Below are 18192 nucleotides of genomic sequence, written 5' to 3'. Positions count from 1 at the left end.
AAGTCCTCCTTTTCTCACCTGTTATTCTCTTGTGACAACGTTCTGAGAATTTTTATAAATTAAGGATATTCTGCTGCTTGGAAAGGCCAACTACCCACCTAAAAGTTTGAATAGCAGCATTACAGAGACACTAGGAAGTAGGTCGGAGTGGGAAAGCTCTGCTTATTCTAAGAAACAGCTGGCTTTTTGTAGAGCCTGCCAACAGAATGGTCAGTCAGACAAGAGCAAATGCAAGCACATCATTCATTCCTTCAACAAATATTTATCGAGTGTCCTCTTTGTCTGAGACAGAGTCGGGCAACCAATCACAAATCACCGTTGCCACTCATGCTCTGCCATTTATTAGCTGCATGAATTTGTGCAGATCATCTAAATTTTCATATCATTTTAAGTTTCTTCCTTTGTGAAGGGAGAAAACTAAACCCCACCTTACCTCCTTTGTGAGATTGTTTTCAGGATAAAATAGATGCCTATTAAAGAGTATGAGAGTATGCACCTCAAAATATGCGTCTTTGTCATAAGGATTATTTTGAAACATTGTTTTGAAAAAAGCAGACAAACAGGATGCCTGGGTGGCTCAGTGGTTGAGCATCTGCCTTGGGCCCAGGGTGTGATCCCCGGGTCCGGAGATCAAGTTCCACATCAGGCTCCCTGCAGGGAGCCTGCTTCTCCCTCTCCCTCTCCCTCTAAGTCTTTCATGAATAAATAAATAAAATCTTAAAAAAAAAAAAAAGCTGACATGGGAGAAGCTCTGAAAACAGAGTGGAAGTTACCATTTGTAGGGAAATTTATATTTGTGAAGGAAATCTCCATTTACAAAGGAAATCTCCATTACAACAGTTTCTCCCTGGGTACCAGGAGGAGAGTTGCTGGCAGAAATAATTCACCTCTGAGACTTACCAATGGGACAGGGCATACTTTTTTTTTTTTTTTTTAACCATTTTCTCTGCTCACCTTCCTTCCTGTGAATTGCCTCCCTCCACCTAGAAGCCCCAAACTTCTACCCCTTTTCTTAGTTCAGGATGTATGTACAGAAGTCTCCACCATTTGGTCACCTTTGATGGTGGCTTAAAACTTTGTGAGACCCCAGTGTGTATATACATAATTAAAATTGGGGGGGGGTTATCTCCTGTTTAATCTGTCTTTGTCAATCTAATATTTTAGCAACTACAAAACTGAAAGAAGACTTCAGCTGCCTCCATTTTGACCTCAAACTTCCTAGTTGCGTTCTTCTTTCCAGTTAGTCTCTTAGCTAAGGCAGAGCCAAAGCATCCTCTGATAGTGAGGTGGGAAACAAAGGCAGAGGAGAAATTATTAAATTTCCTTACTACCTACAGCCCATTGACAAGTCCTTGAAACAGGTAGAGGGACACTCCTGTAGGCACTCAACTGCCTCGATGTCAATACTTTGCTAAGGACAAAAGGCAATCTTAGCCTGACTCCCAGGATCCTCTAAGTCTACATATAAAAATTCCTTTAGAAATTTCATTTATCTCTAAACCCCCCCAAGATATGTGTTGGCAATCATCCTCCAAGCATATGGAGCACGGATATATATCTGAAGGGCCTCATGACTAAGGTTTTATTAGGCAGTAACAAATGACCTTTTCCCAAAAATAGCTAGCCCCCTCAAAGTCCTGGAAACCTTGCTTTCAAAATTCCTTAGAGACTTAATGCTATCCCTAACCCCCTCCCAACTTGAAAATGGGTCACAATCCTCATGACCCCAGTGCAGCTATTTCTGTCCACAAGTCCTGTCCCTGGGCTTTAATATAACCACCTTTTTGCACCAAAGACATCTCAGGAATTCTTTCTTGGCTATTGGCTTTGAACCCTAATGTCTTTTCCTACATCAATAGGAACTGAAGCTACTCCCTCACACATAAGGACTTCTCTGGGCCAGCAAGATCCTGCCCATAATTGACTCCAAGACAATGATCAATTTGACTTTCACTGCCCACCTGCATGTATCTTCTCACCTTTGCCTCACATTTTTTTTTTAATTTTTTTTATTTTTATTTATTTATGATAGTCACAGAGAGAGAGAGAGGGAGGCAGAGACACAGGCAGAGGGAGAAGCAGGCTCCATGCACTGGGAGCCCGACGTGGGATTCGATCCTGGGTCTCCAGGATCGCGCCCTGGGCCAAAGGCAGGCGCCAAACCGCTGCGCCACCCAGGGATCCCGCCTCACATTTTTTTTTTTTAAATAAAAATTTTGAAGTATTTTCAGCACCTTGGAGATAGTCTTTGAGACACTAATCTACTGTCTTCTCTGTGTTGGCCTTGCTAAAATAAATTCCTTTCCTGTTTTACCACCACTCATTTCTCTACCTTTGGATTTTGTCAGCAAGTGGTCAAACCTGTCTGTTTCAGACCCCCAAAGCCAAGTGCTTTTGTATCCCTGTACCCTGGCTACAGAACCTGAAAGGCTAGGAGAAAAATATTTTTCCTCCTCAACTTCATAGGAAATCACATTGCAAATGTCAAACACTGGAGTGCCTCAGTGGAACAGTCAGTTAAGCAACCAACTTTCAGTTTCAGCGCAGGCCCTGATCTCAGGGTTGTGAGATCAGGCCCCGCATGGGGCTCTCCACTAAGTGCAGAGTCGGCTTGAGACTCTTCCTCTCCTTCTACCCTTCTCCATCCGGTGCACAGTCTCTCCTCTGTTAATAATTAATAAATTAATAAAGTTGTTTTTTAAAAAGACTAAAATAAAAAAGAAAATTAAAACACTATAAAGCCAAGTGAAGGGTAGCAGAACATGTCACCCCAAAATATGCTTCTTTGGCATATTGATTATTTTGAGCTGATTATTTCTGAGAAAAGGGAGACAGAAGAGAATCTCCAAAAACATAAAAGTTACTCTTTTGTCAGGAATTTTTTTTTTTATGATAGTCACAGAGAGAAAGAGAGAGGCAGAGACACAGGCAGAGGGAGAAGCAGGCTCCATGCACCGGGAGCCCGACGTGGGATTCGATCCCGGGTCTCCAGGATCGCGCCCTGGGCCAAAGGCAGGTGCTAAACCGCTGCGCCACCCAGGGATCCCTGCATTTCCACTTTAAACATGACTTAACAGTCACCAAAAGAAAAATCTTTTATTATGCTCTTTCCTGTTGGAGTTTTCAAGACTATACTTATAATTGTTCAATTGTTTTTAAGTATGCAAGATATTTGCTTTTGTTTCCTGTTTTCTTTAGTAGAGTCATTCAGAACTATTCTCCAGGATGGAGGAGAAACCTCTCACTTCTCTTGGACGAATTATACAAATTGGTAGAATCTTCCCTGCCCTTGAGGAAAAGGAAATTTTCCATGCTAAAGATTTAGGCTCCTGCTGAGAGCTATTAAGAAAGAAATGCAAGGAGCTTTTTTGTGAGAACAAAGAAAAAGTGGACAGTACCCTACAGGACATAGAGGTGATGAGGGGATTAGAGAGAAGTAGATGAAGGGCAAGCAGAAAGGGAACTAGTGGAATGATCACAGAGGACACCAAGAGAAAGAATACCACAAGGACACCTGTTCTTACCAGCTTCACCCGGGAGTAGAGCTGAGTCTTCTGTGGGAGAAGAAACTTCTTGCCCTCAATAGCTATACCTCAAGAACTAGTCACCAACTGAAGCAACTCCTTTGGACAGAGAAGCTTTGCCACACTGCCTCTTGTATTTTGGAGACCCTCTAGGGTTCCCATAAGCCCAATGGGAGTCCTGACTAGACAGCAGAATGTTGAGGGGGTGCTCCTACATGGAGACACAGGTGGTAGGGAATACAGATGCACTCAACTAACTCCTTAAGATCTGTGGTAAACTGAATAATGCACCCCCTCCCCAAAAGATGTCTATATACTAATCCTCAGAACATGTGAATATTACTTTACATTTAAAAAAGGGACTTAGCAAATGTGATTGAGTTCAGGATCTTGAGTTGGAAAGATTATCTTCAATTATCAATGTGGGTCCAATGTAATCACAGTTATCCTTATAGGAAGCAGGCAGGAGAGTCAGAGGAGAAAGGGACATGATGATGGAAGCAGAGATTGCAGTGATGAGGAAGGAGCCATAAGCCAAGGAATGTAGGTGATCACTAGAAGCTGACAAAGGCAAGGAAAGAGATTCTCCCTTCAGAGGCTGCAACAGCTCTGCCAACACCTTGACTTTGGCCAGTGAAACTGATTTTGAACCTCTGACTTCCAGAACTGTAAGAAAATGAGTTCTGTTGTTTTAAGCCACTAAGTTACCGATAATTTGTTATACCAGCAACAAGGAATCTAATACAAGATGCTTCTTTCCACTTTAAGACTGTAACTAAGAGGAAGGAAGGCAAGGTGGTGGAAGAGCAGGGGATCTCATTTCATCTGGTCCCTTGAATTTAGGTAGATAATTATCAAATCATTCTGAACACCTATGGATTCAACCTGAGATGTAAGAAAAGAATTGCTGGGAGTCTATAAATAGAAAAGCAACCACTTTTTACATGGTAGGAGTGCAGAGAAGTGAAACTGATAGGATATATCAGAAGATAAGTGGCATGGGGGAGGGAGCCTCCATAAGCCAGCTACCAAAAAGTGATATAGCCTCAGAGCACAAAATCAGAACCTTTAGAAATCTGCTCTGGGGAGAGACGTCCTTGCTTAAAGGTGCTCAGTGGTGAAGTGGTACAGAATCCTAAGTAGGACATGTGGTCTCATGATCTCCAGGGAACTGAGATAACAGGGGTGCTGACAGAGTTTCCAAGCATTGGAGCAGGGAAACTGGTTACAGTCTGCGAACTCAGGAGAGGGCTCTCCGCTTGATTTGACATAAACTGGGAACTGCTGCACAATTTGGGGACAGCTCTCAGTGCTGGGAGACCTTGCAAATGACAAAAAAGCAGTGCTGCTCTGCCTTCCTTTAGTAGGGGCAGTATGGAAGCAACCTGGTGACCAGTCTCTGAGTGAGGGTCCTGCAAAGCACAAAAATGCTTGACCTTCCGCCTTCCCCCAGAGGATTGGAGCAGGCACACACCACAGGAGTCTGCAGAGTGTGGTACACACAAAAGTGAAAACTGCTTATCCCTGAGGGTTTACTGAAGAAAGGGGACTGTAATCTTTCAGCTCTGGGGCTGGAGATCAGCCCTTTTCAACTATTTTCTTATTTTATCAACTCTTTGTTTTTTAGTCTTTTATAAACTTTCATTTGTTAGTTATGTTTTATAGATATATTGTTCATTTTTGGTTTCTTTTCACTATATTTAATTTTATTTGTGTGTGTGTATAGATAGATACATTCTTTATATATATAGATAGACTGATATATTCTTTCTTTCTTTCTTTTTTTCTTTCTTTCTCTTTATATATATAAAGAATATATATATTTATTATATATATATGTCAATATATATATAATATATCTATATTCTTTACAATTTTGGGATTTAGTGTCTTCTAACACACAGACTAAAATACCATCAGGACCAAGTGGATCACCTCGTTTTCTCCACCTAGGAGATTATATTCTCTCCCTCCACTCTTTTTTTTTTTTTTTCTTTTCTTTTTTTAGGTTTCTGATCTTCAGATTTGTCTAGTGTGTAATTCACGAGTCATGGTTGATATATTTGTTATTTTGTTCACTCAATCATCCATTCTTTTCTGGACAAAGTGACCAGAAGAGTAATTAAGAAAAAAAGAAAGAGCCAGAGGTAATACTCTCTGCCACAGACCTAATCAATCAATTATATCCAGATATAAGTAAGATGTCAGAGCAGGAATTCAGGATAACAAATATAAAATTACTAGGTATGCTTGAACAAAACACTCTTAGTGTAGAGAATCTCACTAGAGAATTTCTTAGTGTGAAATGAAATCTTACCAGGTTGAAATAGAAAATGCTCTAACTGACATGCAGGCTAACCAGGGTGCTCTAACAGCAAGGTTAAATGAGACAGAAGAGAGAATAAGTGACATAGAAGACAGGTTGATGGAAAGGAAGGAATCTGAGGAAAAGAAAGAAAAGCAATAATGGACCAAGAGGGGAGCCTTGGAGAAATCAGTAATATCATAAAGTGAAGCAATACTAGAATTGTGCGAGTTCCAGAGGAAGAAGAAAGAGAGGGACAGGAGGTATATTTGAGCAAATCATAGCTAAGAACTTCCTTAATCTGGGGAAGGAAAGGGGCATTCAGTGAAGCTGGCAAATTTCACAGATAAAGAGAAAATACTGAAAGCATCCTGAGACAAGAACTCCTTAACCTAGAGGGGCAGGAACATTAGACTGGCAGCAGACCTATCCACAGAGACCTAGCATGCCAGAAAGGGCTGGCATGACATATCCAGGGCACTAAATGTGAAAAACATGCAGACAAGAATATTTTACCCAGCAAGGCTCTCATTCAGAATAGAAGGGGAAATAAGAGCTTCCAGGACAAACAGAAACTGCAAGAATATGTGATCACTAAACCAGTTCTGCAAGAATATTAAGGGGGATCCTTTAAGTGAAGAGAGAGTTCAAGTGTAACATAGACCAGAAAGAAACAGAAAATCCACAGAAACAGGAACTTTACAAGTAATACAATGGCACTACTCATAATCTTTTGATGGTTACTCTGAATTAAATGGGCTAAATGCTGCAATCAAAAGACATAGGGTATCAGATTGGATAAAAAAGCAATATCTGTCCATATGCTGTCTACAAGAGACTCATTTTAGACCTAAAGACACCTTCAGATTGAAAGTGAGGAGGTAGAGAACCATTATCATGCTAATGAATCTCAAAAGAAAGCTGGGGTAGCAATCCTTATATCAAGCAAATTAGATTTTAAAACAGAAACTGCCTTAAGGAGTGAAGAGGGACGCTATATCATATGTAAAGGGTCTATCCAACAAGAAGATCTAAAAATTATAAATATTTTTGCTGATAACTTGGGAGCAAATTATATACACCAATCAATAACTAAGTTAAAGAAACACATTGATAATAATTCAATAGTAGGGAACTTCAATGACCCACTCACAGCAACGAACAGATGATCTAAGCAGAAGATCAACAAGGAAACAAGGGCTTTGAATGACGCACGGATCAGATGGACTTCATAGGTATATACAGAACATTCCACCCTAAAGCAACAGAATACACATTCTTTTTGAGTGCACTTGGAACATTCTCCAGAATAGATCACATACTGATTGTGTCACAAACTAGGTCTCAGCATGTACTAAAACATTGGGATTATTCCCTGCATATTTTCAGACCACAGTGCTTTGAAATTTGAACTCAATCACAATAGGAAACTTGGAAGGAATGCAAGTACTTGGAGGTTAAAGAGCAGCCAACTAAAGAATGAATGGGTCAACTAGAAATTAAATTTTTTTTTAATTCATGGAAATAATGAAAGTGAAGACACAACTGTTCAAAACCTTTGGGATACAGCAAAGGTGGTCCTAAGAGGGAAGTACATAGTAGTATAAGCCTTTCTCAAAAAATCAGAGAAGTTTCAAATATACAAGCTAACCTCATACCTAAAGGAGTTGGAGAAAGAACAGCAAGTAAAGCCTAAACCTAGCAAGAGAAGAGACATAATAAAGATTAGAGCAGAACTCAATGAAATAGAAACCAAAAGAACAGTGGAACAGATCAATGAAACTAGCAGCTGGTTCTTTGAAAGAATTAATAAGATCAATAAACCCCTAGCCAGACTTATTAAAAAGAAAAGAGAAAGGACCTAAATGATAAAATCATGAATTTAAAGAGGAGAGATCACAATCAACACCAAGGAAAGACAAATAATTTTAAGAACATATGAGCAAGTATGCCAACAAATTAGGCAATCTGGAAGAAATGGATGCATTCTTGGAAGCTTGTTTGTTAGGAGATTTTTGATTACTGTTTCAGTTATCTTCCTGGTTATGAATCTGTACAGGTTTTCTATTTCTTCCTGTTTCAGTTTTGGTACTTTATAAGTTCAGGGCCAGATGGTTTCCTAGGGGAATTCTACCAAACACTTCAAGAAGAACTAATACCTATTCGTTTAAAGCTGTTTCAAAAAATAGGGAAAGAAAACTTCCTAATTCATTCTATGAGGCCAGTGTTACCCATTAAAATGGAGAATTATAGACCAATATCCCTTGATGAACATGGATGCCAAAATTCTCACCAAGATACAAGCCTAGGATCCAATAGTACATTAAAAGGATTATTCACCTCAAGCAAGTGGGAATTATCCCTGGGATGCAAGAGTGGTTAAACATTAGCAAATCAATCAAGATAATACCACACATTAATAAAAGAAGACAAAGACCTTATGATTCTCTCAACTGATGTAGAACAAGCCTTTGACAAAATACAGCATCCTTTCCTGATTAAAACTCTCTACAATATATGGATAGAGGAAACGTAACTCAACATTATAAAAACCATCTATAAAAAGCCCACGGTGAATATCATTCTTAATGGGGAAAAACTGAGAGCTTTTTCCCCAAGATCAGGAACAGGACAAGGGTGCATATTCTCACCACTGTTGTTTAACATACTACTAAAATTCCTAGCCTCAGTAGTCAGACAACAGTAAGAAATAAAAGGCATTCAAATTGGCAAAGAAGTTAAACTATCACTCTTCACAGGTGACATGATACTTTATGTAGAAAACCCAAAAAACTCCACTTCAAAATTGCTAGAACTCATACAGGAATTCAGTAAATAGCAGGATACAAAATCAGCACACAGGATTTAATTGCATTTCTATACATTAACAATGAGATTAAAGAAAGAGAAATTAAGGAACTGATCCCATTTACAATTGCACCAAAAATCATAAGATACCTAAGAAAAAAACCTAACCAAAAGAGTTAAAGGATCTGTACTCTAAAAACTATAGAATGCTTTGAAAGAAATTGAAGACAGAAAGAAATAGAAAAACATTCCATACTCATGGATTAGAATGGTAAATATTGTGAAAAATGTCTATGCTACCCAGAGCAATCTACACATTCAAGGCAACCCTTAACAAAATACTATTGGCATTTTCAGAGCTGGAACAAATAATCCTAAAATTTGTATGGAACCAGAAAAGACCCCAAATAGCCAGAGGAATGTTGAAAAAGAAAACCAAAGCTGGGGGCATCACAATGCCTGACTTCAAGCTTTATCACAAATCTGTGATCAAGACAGTATGGTACTGGCACAAAAACAGACATACAGGGCAGTCCAGGTGGTTCAGTGGTTTAGCGCCACCTTCAGTCCAGGATGTGATCCTGGAGACCTGGAATCGAGTCCCACATCCAGCTCCCTGCATGGAGCCTGCTTCTCCCTCTACCTGTGTCTCTGCCTCTCTCTCTTTGTGTCCCTCATGAATAAATAAATAATATCTTAAAAAAAAAGCAACAGACATACAGATCAGTTGAACAGAATAGAGAACCCACAAGTAGAGAACCCTCAACCCTATGCTCAACTCATCTTTGACAAAACAAGGGAAAATATCCAATGAAAAAGGACAGTCTCTTCAATAAATGGTGCTGGAAAATTGGACAGCCACATTCAAAAAAATGAAACTGGACCATTCTCTTACACCATACACAAAGATAAACTCAAAATGAATGAAAGACCTATGTGCAAGATAGGAATCCATCAAAACCCTAGAGCAAAACACAGGCAGCAACTTCTGTAATCTTGGCTGTAGCTACTTCTAGCTAGACATGTCTCTAAACACAAGGGAATCAAAGGCAAAAATGAACTATTGGGACTTCAAGATAAAAAGCTTCTGTTCAGCAAAAGAAACAGTCAATAAAACCAAAAGGCAACTTCTGAAATGGGAGAAGATATTTGCAAATGACATATCTGATAAAGGGATAGTATCCAAGATCTATTAAGAGCTTATCAAACTCAACATCCAAAAAATAAATATTCAGTCAATAATGTGCTGAAGATATGAACAGATATTTCTCCAAAGAAGACATACAAATCGCCAGCAGACACATGAAAAAATGCTCCACATCACTTGCCATCAGGGAAATACAAATCAAAACCACAATGAGAAACCACCTCATTCCAGTCAGAATGGCTAAAATTAACAAGATAGGAAATAAAAGATGTTGGTGAGGATGCAGAGAAATGGGAACTCTCTTACAGTGTTGGTGGAATGCAAGCTGGTACAGCCACTCTGGAAAACAGTGTGGAAGTTCCTCAAGAAGCTAAAAATATAGCTACCCAAGACCCAGCAATTGCACTACTTGGGGTATTTATCCTAATGATACAGCTGTAATGATCTGAGGGGACACCTGCCCCCGAATGTTCATAGCAGCAGTGTCCACAATAGCCAAACTCTGGAAAGAGCTGAGATGTCCATCAACAGATGAATGGATAAAGAAGATGTGGTCTATATATGCAATGGAATATTACTCAGTCATCAGAAAGATGAATACTGGGCAGCCCCAGTATTCATGGCCCAGCGGTTTAGTGCCACCTTCAGCCTGGGGTGTGATCCTGGAGACCCGGGATAGAGTCCCACATCAGGCTCCCTGCATGGTGCCTGCTTCTCCCTCTGCCTGTGTCTCTGCCTCTTTCTCTCTATGTCTATCATGAATAAATAAATAAAATCTTAAAAAAAAAAGAGAAAGATGAATACTTACCCTTTATATCAATATGGATGGAACTGGAGCATGTTACGCTGAGTGAAATAAGTCAATTGGAGAAAAACAATTATATGGTTTTACTCATACATAGAATATAAGAAACAGCACAGAAGGTCATAGGGGAAGGGAGGGGAAACTGAATGGGAAGAAATCAGAGATACTCTTAACTCTGGGAAACTGAGGGCTGCTGGAAGGGAGGTGGGTGGGGGGATGGGGTAACTGGGTGATGGGCATTAAGGAGGGCACATGATGTGATGAGCACTGGGTGTTATGTGCAACTGATGAATTATTGAACACTACATCTGAAACTAATGATGTATGATATGTTGGCTTACTGAATCTAATTTAATTTTTTTAAATCTAATTTAAAAAAAAGACTAGCTAGGAAATTTCTTTTACAGTTTACTCAGTATTTATTTACAATTTATATAGAAAGCTTCTTCATATTAGTGTTAAAATGTAATGTTCAAAATGTGATAAACACAGCATAGAAACTTTGGGAGGGATGAGAAATACATCCATGATCCTGATTCTGGTGATAGTTCATAGGCATACATATATGTCAAATCTTACCAAATTGTACACTTTAAATATATGCAGGTTTGTGTATATTAATTAAACTCCAATAAAGCAACTGGATACACAAAGTTAATGTATTTAGAGAAGAGCACAAAAATGAAAGAAGAGAACATAAATTTGGTGTAATGAAGTAAGTATGTTTCTTGGAGAAATAAAATGGCCATAATTCCACTTTGTCATGCAAAGCAATAATATAATGTTTTATTAGGCCTAAGAAAAGATCTTGTAGATAAAGCTGTATTATACTTCATTACTACAATATATGAAGAAAAATTACTGAACACATGCAAACCCAAAATTGCAAGCATCAGAACTTGCTGAATTGCAATATTCAGGATATGTCTGAATTCAGGAGCATAATTTTGAGAAATGTTACCATCACCACTACCTGTGGAAAAACACAAACACTGATGACTCTGAGTTGGAAAATGTGTTAGAAGAATTAGCCTATGAATATAAACAGGATTTAGAAATTCCTTAACTAATTGCTTTCAGTTATAATTCCTTTTGTGGTATATAACAAAAAGCTATGCCTATAGAAATCCAAGAGAGCTTTTTGAATAAATATGAAATTAAAATTACGTATTAGAAAAAATGATATACACACACCCTTCATACAAATAGTAAACCTATGTCAATGTTTTAATCAACTCATTAATGAGGGAACCTGCTGGGTGACAATGCAGGTTCTGGAAGGATATAAGAAAGTGGATTAATAAGTGAAAGAAGGAATTCTAAAAATAAGATTGTCAAATTGGATACAAAATTGATTAATGAACTACAAGGCAATAAATCCAAACCTTTAGGGTAATCTTTTCTGTAAACACAAAGTATAACATCTCTCCTCATCAGTTTTCTATAAATTATTCTGTAACTTGATAGAATTGTAGAAAGAGGTTCCAAGTCAAGCTGCATTATATTGTTAGGGGCCGAGGCCTCTTCAGTGGGCTTGTGGGGCATTAAAATGTCATGCAAGCAGCTTTCTGCCCAAATTCCAAGTTTTAAATATTCCTGAACATTGGAGAGGCATTGCAACCATATAAGCCACATGTTAACAAAATATTTTCTGCCAACAGTTGGTTGGCTTCTTGGAAGCTGTTGACAGAGGCTTGTTTTGTGAGGTACTTGGTAAGAAGGATTTTTTTTTTTTCTGGCTAAAGAATAGTTATTTATTTATTTTCCTTTTTTGACCAGTTTATTTCACTTAGCATAATGTCTTCAGTTTATCCATGCTGTAGCATATGTTAGAATTTCCCTCCTCTTTATGACTGGATAATATTTTGTTATGTGTATTAGCACATTTTGTTTATTCATTCATCTGCCATTGGTACTTTATTGCTCTGACCTATGACTATTGTGAATAATGATGTTATGAACATGGATATACAAATATTTGAGTGTTTCCTTTTAAATCTTTTGGGTATACACCCTAAAAAGGAGTTTCTGGATCAAAGAATGGTATTTTAAAGATTGGATTTTAGTAAGGAAGAAGGAAAGCCATTGGAGGGTTTTGAGCAAGGTGGTGACATGATCTGGATGTGTTTTAGAAGGATCCCTTTGGCTTTGTGTGGGGATGAGATTCTGGGGACCAAAAGGGAAGCCACCAGACACATCCCAGAAATCCATGCAGGAAAATGTAGCTCACCCAGAATAAGAGCCCAGGAAAGGTGAGAAGTGTTGACTCTTGATTGGCCTCTAAGGTGGAGCCAAATAGATTTGCTGACATATTTCCTATAGTCACACTAATGTAAGGCAAATATCCCAACTTCCTTCTTTGGTTAGAGATGTTAAATGTTCAATAATGCAAAAGGTTATTTCCTGGGAGTATACATGTTTCTGATGCTTGCAGAAAAGAGGATCAAGATTCCAATGGAAGTATAACCACAAAAATGAGCTGGGACCTAAGGAATCATCTAGCCCCACAGGTGACAACCTACAAGGCTTGGCCATTGAACTCTTAACTTCCTACTTTGCTGGTAACTCTTGGCTTTGGGATGATCCTTCCTTTCACGACTAGTTCTCAGTGCTCATAGAGTCTTCTCATCCTGACACCTGACACTGCCCATCCAGGCAATAATCACATAACAGAGAAGTCTCCATAAAGGTCCCAATCCACACAACAGGAGTCCATATTCTCTTTCCGTTTACAGGTGCTGAACTGTTTACAGAGAACTGTAGTCATATTGCATGTGAAGCTTACAAACACTTTGAAGTGTAACACATTAATAGTTAAATTGCATAACGTGGTAGCAAATATTATACAGCATTACCATGTCATTTGTATGTTAAATAAAGTTACTGTGATATCTAAAGGAGATTCCACACATATTCAGGTGGCAAATGTCAAAGTGCCAGTACTTATAGCCTTAGAAAATGACCTAACGGGATCCCTAGGTGGCGTAACGGTTTGGCGCCTGCCTTTGGCCCAGGGCGCGATCCTGGAGACCCGGGATCGAATCCCACATCGGGCTCCCGGTGTATGGAGCCTGCTTCTCCCTCTGCCTATGTCTCTGCCTCTCTCTCTCTCTCTCTGTGACTATCATAAATAAATAAAAAAATTAAAAAAAAAAAGAAAAAGAAAAAAGAAAATGACCTAACACTAGTTGCAATCCTTCCCATAATTTTTCCAGCTATAAAATCTATTTACATTAAGTCTGTTCACTTTCAGATATGAAGAAGTCCAGTGTGGTCTAAATTACATATTCAATCATATGTCCCATTCAAAGCCTCTCTCCTCTTCCAACTTTAGCTCTGTCCTAAAACTATCTCTCCCTTCTTTTTTTTTTTTTAAGAAATTATTTATTTATTCATGAGAGACACAGAGAGGCAGAGGGAGAAGTAGTGCAGGGAGCCTGATGTGGGACTCAATTCCAGGAATCCAGGATCACGACCTGAGCCAAAGGCAGATGCCCAATTGCTGAGCCATCCAGGCATCCCATTACCTCTCCCTTCAATGATTCTCACCTCCTGCTATTCACACTCTTGTGTAATCCCCACCCACACAAAATACCTCTGACTTGTATAAGGGTATTGCAGAAATGATGGCATATGACTTTCAAGGCTAGGGTATAAAAGATATTTTGGCTTTTGACATGTGCTCTTGACTTGCTTGCTCTCAGGATGCCAGCAATCATGTCTTCTTTTTTTTTTTTTTAAGGATTTTATTCATCCATTCATGAAAGACACACACACACACACACACAGAGAGAGAGAGAGAGAGGCAGAGGGAAAAGCAGGCTCCATGCAGGGAGCCCAACATGGGACTCGATCCTGGGTCTCTAGGATCATGCCCTGGGCCAAAGGCAGGCACTAGACTGCTGAGCCACCCAGGCTGCCCCAGCAATCATGTCTTAAACACACTCAATGGAGAGTTCCATGTAGTGAAGAACTGAGGCCTCCTGCCAACACCCAGCACCAACTCACCAGGCACATGAATGAGTCACCTAAGTAGCAGATTCTCCAGCCCCAGTCAAGCCTTCAGATGACTGCAGCCCCAACCAACATCTAGACTGAGCCAAACATCCACTTTATTTATTTGCTGCTTCTGGCTTCTTCAGGGTCAAATTAGATGAAGAAGAATCAGAGAAGATGGGACTAATTACTTACCTAATTGGTGCTACTGCAATTTGGCTGCCGGTGCATCCCAAAGACTGGTTCTCTTGTTAGGACTCAGGTTATGAGTTATTTAAGAGGCTCTACTCAGACCCTAACCTGGGCAACATACTGTCTGCCTCTACTCTTAAAACACCATCCCCCCTCAGCAACTGCCCATGGTGGAGGAACTCACAGTCTCCTTTTGCTGAGATCCCCTCATGCTAGCAGGCTTCCTTTTGGGACAGCCTACTTATAAGATCACCACAAACCCAGTTATCACTCTTTGACATCCATTTAACCATTTAACACATGTAAACTTGCAATGCAAGGTGGTGGATATATAGGCAGCTCCCCATTGCCTTCTACTTTAGGAGAGAAGGAAGCACTAGTTTCTAGGCTCATGGATGATCCCAGATTCCAGGACACACATATCAAGCTCTCCCAAGAACCTTCTCACCAATCTATACACCAGGCTTCATTCATGCTGAATCTAATGAGTTTTTGCAGTTCATTAGTCAACCAACAAGGGAGGGAAATGACCTTTTCCCCTTCTTGTAAAGACCCCCAATCTTTTGAAATTATATTGCTGAAGCTCTCTTCTATTGGCCTTAAGGCGAGTTAGTAATCCTTCCTTCTTCTGGCTTGGAATGTAGGAAAAGATCCTCATAGACTATCTCCATTGGAAGCTTGCATAACAGAACTTAGAACTACAGTCTGGTTTGCCTTCAGAAGAGGGTTTGTACTCCTACAATAATGCCTATAATTTATTGCTCTTGCTCACTGGTTGGTATGTTAATTCAAATGTAAATGGAGTTGAGGAAGACACACATTGAACTTGGCATGTTTCAGGCAATTCATAGATATCACTCTTACTGTTTTGTGTGAGGAGCCAGACTGCATAGTGGGTTCCTTTTACAAGAAGTATTGATTCAGTTTCAAAATGTAATAAAAATATAATAAAATACAAAAATAAGATTTTGTCTTATAATCATGCTACCTTTATATGACAACTAGACTTTTTGTGTTCTTGTTTTTTCCTTGTTTGTCCTTTCCAACTTTGGAAAAGTACCTTTGGGAAGGGAAAATGCATAAGATTTTAAGTCAGACAAATCTGGATTCAAAATCTGTTCTCCCACTTGCTTATTAAATTAACCTCAGCTCTCTGAGCCTCTTGTTATTTCAAGACAATAATGTTTATTTTGAAAGATTTTTGTAAGGATAAAAGATGAGGTAAGTGCTTAGAATAGCATCTGGGAAAGAAGCACTCAACAATGTGCAGCTAGTACCAGTTATTGTCATTATGAACATATACAAAGTTTTTATACAGTTGAATTATAATGTACGTTGATTTTGAGTTCTAATTTTCTTATTTACCTAAACTTGTTTCAAAAGTGTTTTCTGAGATGCCTGGGTGGCTCAGTGGTTGAGCATCTGCCTTTGGCTCAGGTAGGGATCCCAGGATCCTAGGATCAAGTCCTGCATCCGGCTCCTACATGGAGTCTGCTTCTCCCTCTGCTTATGTCTCTGCCTCTCTCTGTGTGTCTCTCATGAATAAATAAATAAAATCTTTTAAAAAACAATACAAAATGTTTTCCATGACAACCATATTTTTTGTTTTAATGACTAAAATATTCCAGCATATTGATATTTTATAATTCATATGCATTTCTCTATTCCTTAAAATTTAGGGTATTTCTAGCTTAACACTTTTTTATTTTTGGCAGTTTCAAATTATGTGCTATCAACCTCTTCATACATATAGTCCTTGTTTCTTATTTTAAGTTACTTTTCTGAGACAAAACTCCAGTTGTGGAATTACCAAAGTGGGTCAGAGTGCATGAATATTTTTATAGTTCTTGATATGTAATCCCTACTGGAATATAGGTCACTGTTGAAATTATTTCTCATTCCCATGAGACCCTTCTGTTGGCTAGGCATTCTCTGGCTCAGTTGTACATTTAGCAGCAATAGCTGCCAAGGACAGAAAGCACCACAATTCCATAATACGTTCTGTCTGTATCTGAGGACAGGTTGGCCTTCAAGTATGATTGGAGATGTCAGATGCTATCACTGAATTGAGCTCCTTCCGGGGAAGATCTAAATTGAATTGATGCAGATACAATTTCTTGGTGTGGTTTCTGGCATGTGCCATGAATTGCCCTTGTGTACCTACAGGGAAGTAACAGTGAGGGAGAGGTAAGAGATCGGATTGGAGATGCAAGCAGGAATCAGATTGTGCAAGGCTTTCAGGCTTCTAGGCTTGATTTTATTCTGCACATATTATGGATGAATTGCGTCCCCCTCCAAATTCGTATGTTGAAATTCTAGTTCTCAGTGTGACTATATTTAGAGATAGGGTGAATGAGGTCCAAGGGTAGGGCCCTAATCTACTAGGACTGCTGGTCTTCTGAGAATGAAAAGAGATCTCTTCCTCTCCATTTCCCTCCTCACATTACAGAGGAAAGGCCATGTGAGGATTTGGTGTGAAGGCAGCAATCTGCAAGCCAAGAGAGCTCTAGCCAGGAACTGGATCAGCCAGCACCTTGATCTGGGAATTCTAGCCTCCAGAACTGTGAGAAAATAAATTTCTGTTGTTTAACCACCCAGTCTATGGTACTTTGTTACGGCAGCCGAGGCTGACTCATCCAGTGTGTCATAGTAAGTTATTGAAAGCTGTGAGCAAGAAAATGATGGGATCTGATGTGCAGCCAAGAAGCTGCTACCACTGAAGCAAAGCAGCAGATGAAATCAGAAAGGTGAAAGAGTTCTAAATTTATATAAGACCACATGGGACCAATGTAAGGAGGGTTTTGAGTAGAGAAATAATGGGACTTGACTCAATGGTTGAATAAATTATCCTAGTTAGAGGGCCCAGCAAGAAGAGAAGCAGATACAGTGGCCATCAGGCAAGAAATGGTATGGTCTAGACCAGAGAAGTAGCAGATTTGGCACACCTACTCCATCCTCGGGGCTCAAATCCATCACCAGCCTTTTCAAGTCCCATACTTGCACAAAATGAAAAGCAAGCTCCAATAGTACACTTTCAACATTTCGGTCATAACTGTATAGCCACTGCCTAGTGCCTAATGTGTATGAAATATTCAATAACTATTTGTTGAATGAATAAACTAGGAAAAAAACTAAAAAAATAGCCAGAAAATCATCACCACTGAGGAAAAGACTATGTTTAACCAATTATCTGACCCTGATAATGGTGTAAATTCTTCTGGCAACATCTCAATTGTTGCCTTTAGATTCCTATAATATGCTCCTAGCTTCTCCTAATAACCAGCATGTCCTAGTGGTTAGTGTTTTGGTGTGGACACTTTGATTTCTAACCTGATGCCCAGACTTTTTTTTTTTTATTTTATTTATTTATTATTTATTTATTCATGAGAGGCACACAGAGAGAGAGGCAGAGACA

General features: G+C 39.2%; 1 protein-coding gene and 1 long non-coding RNA gene across 2 annotated transcripts in view; one reads left to right on the top strand and one right to left on the bottom strand.

Moving 5' to 3' along the window:
* The window catches only part of LOC140629485 (adenylate cyclase type 1-like), a 347929-nt gene that overhangs the window by 236281 nt on the left and 93456 nt on the right, over positions 1 to 18192 (top strand).
* The window catches only part of LOC140629478 (uncharacterized), a 39424-nt gene that overhangs the window by 19598 nt on the left and 1634 nt on the right, over positions 1 to 18192 (bottom strand). The gene's annotated exons all lie outside the window — the stretch shown is intronic.

Source organism: Canis lupus, assembly GCF_048164855.1.
Source record: "Canis lupus baileyi chromosome 15 unlocalized genomic scaffold, mCanLup2.hap1 SUPER_15_unloc_1, whole genome shotgun sequence".
NCBI lineage: Eukaryota > Metazoa > Chordata > Mammalia > Carnivora > Canidae > Canis > Canis lupus.
Note: the sequence above shows the minus strand (reverse complement) of the source record. Positions and strands in the feature narration are given on the sequence as shown.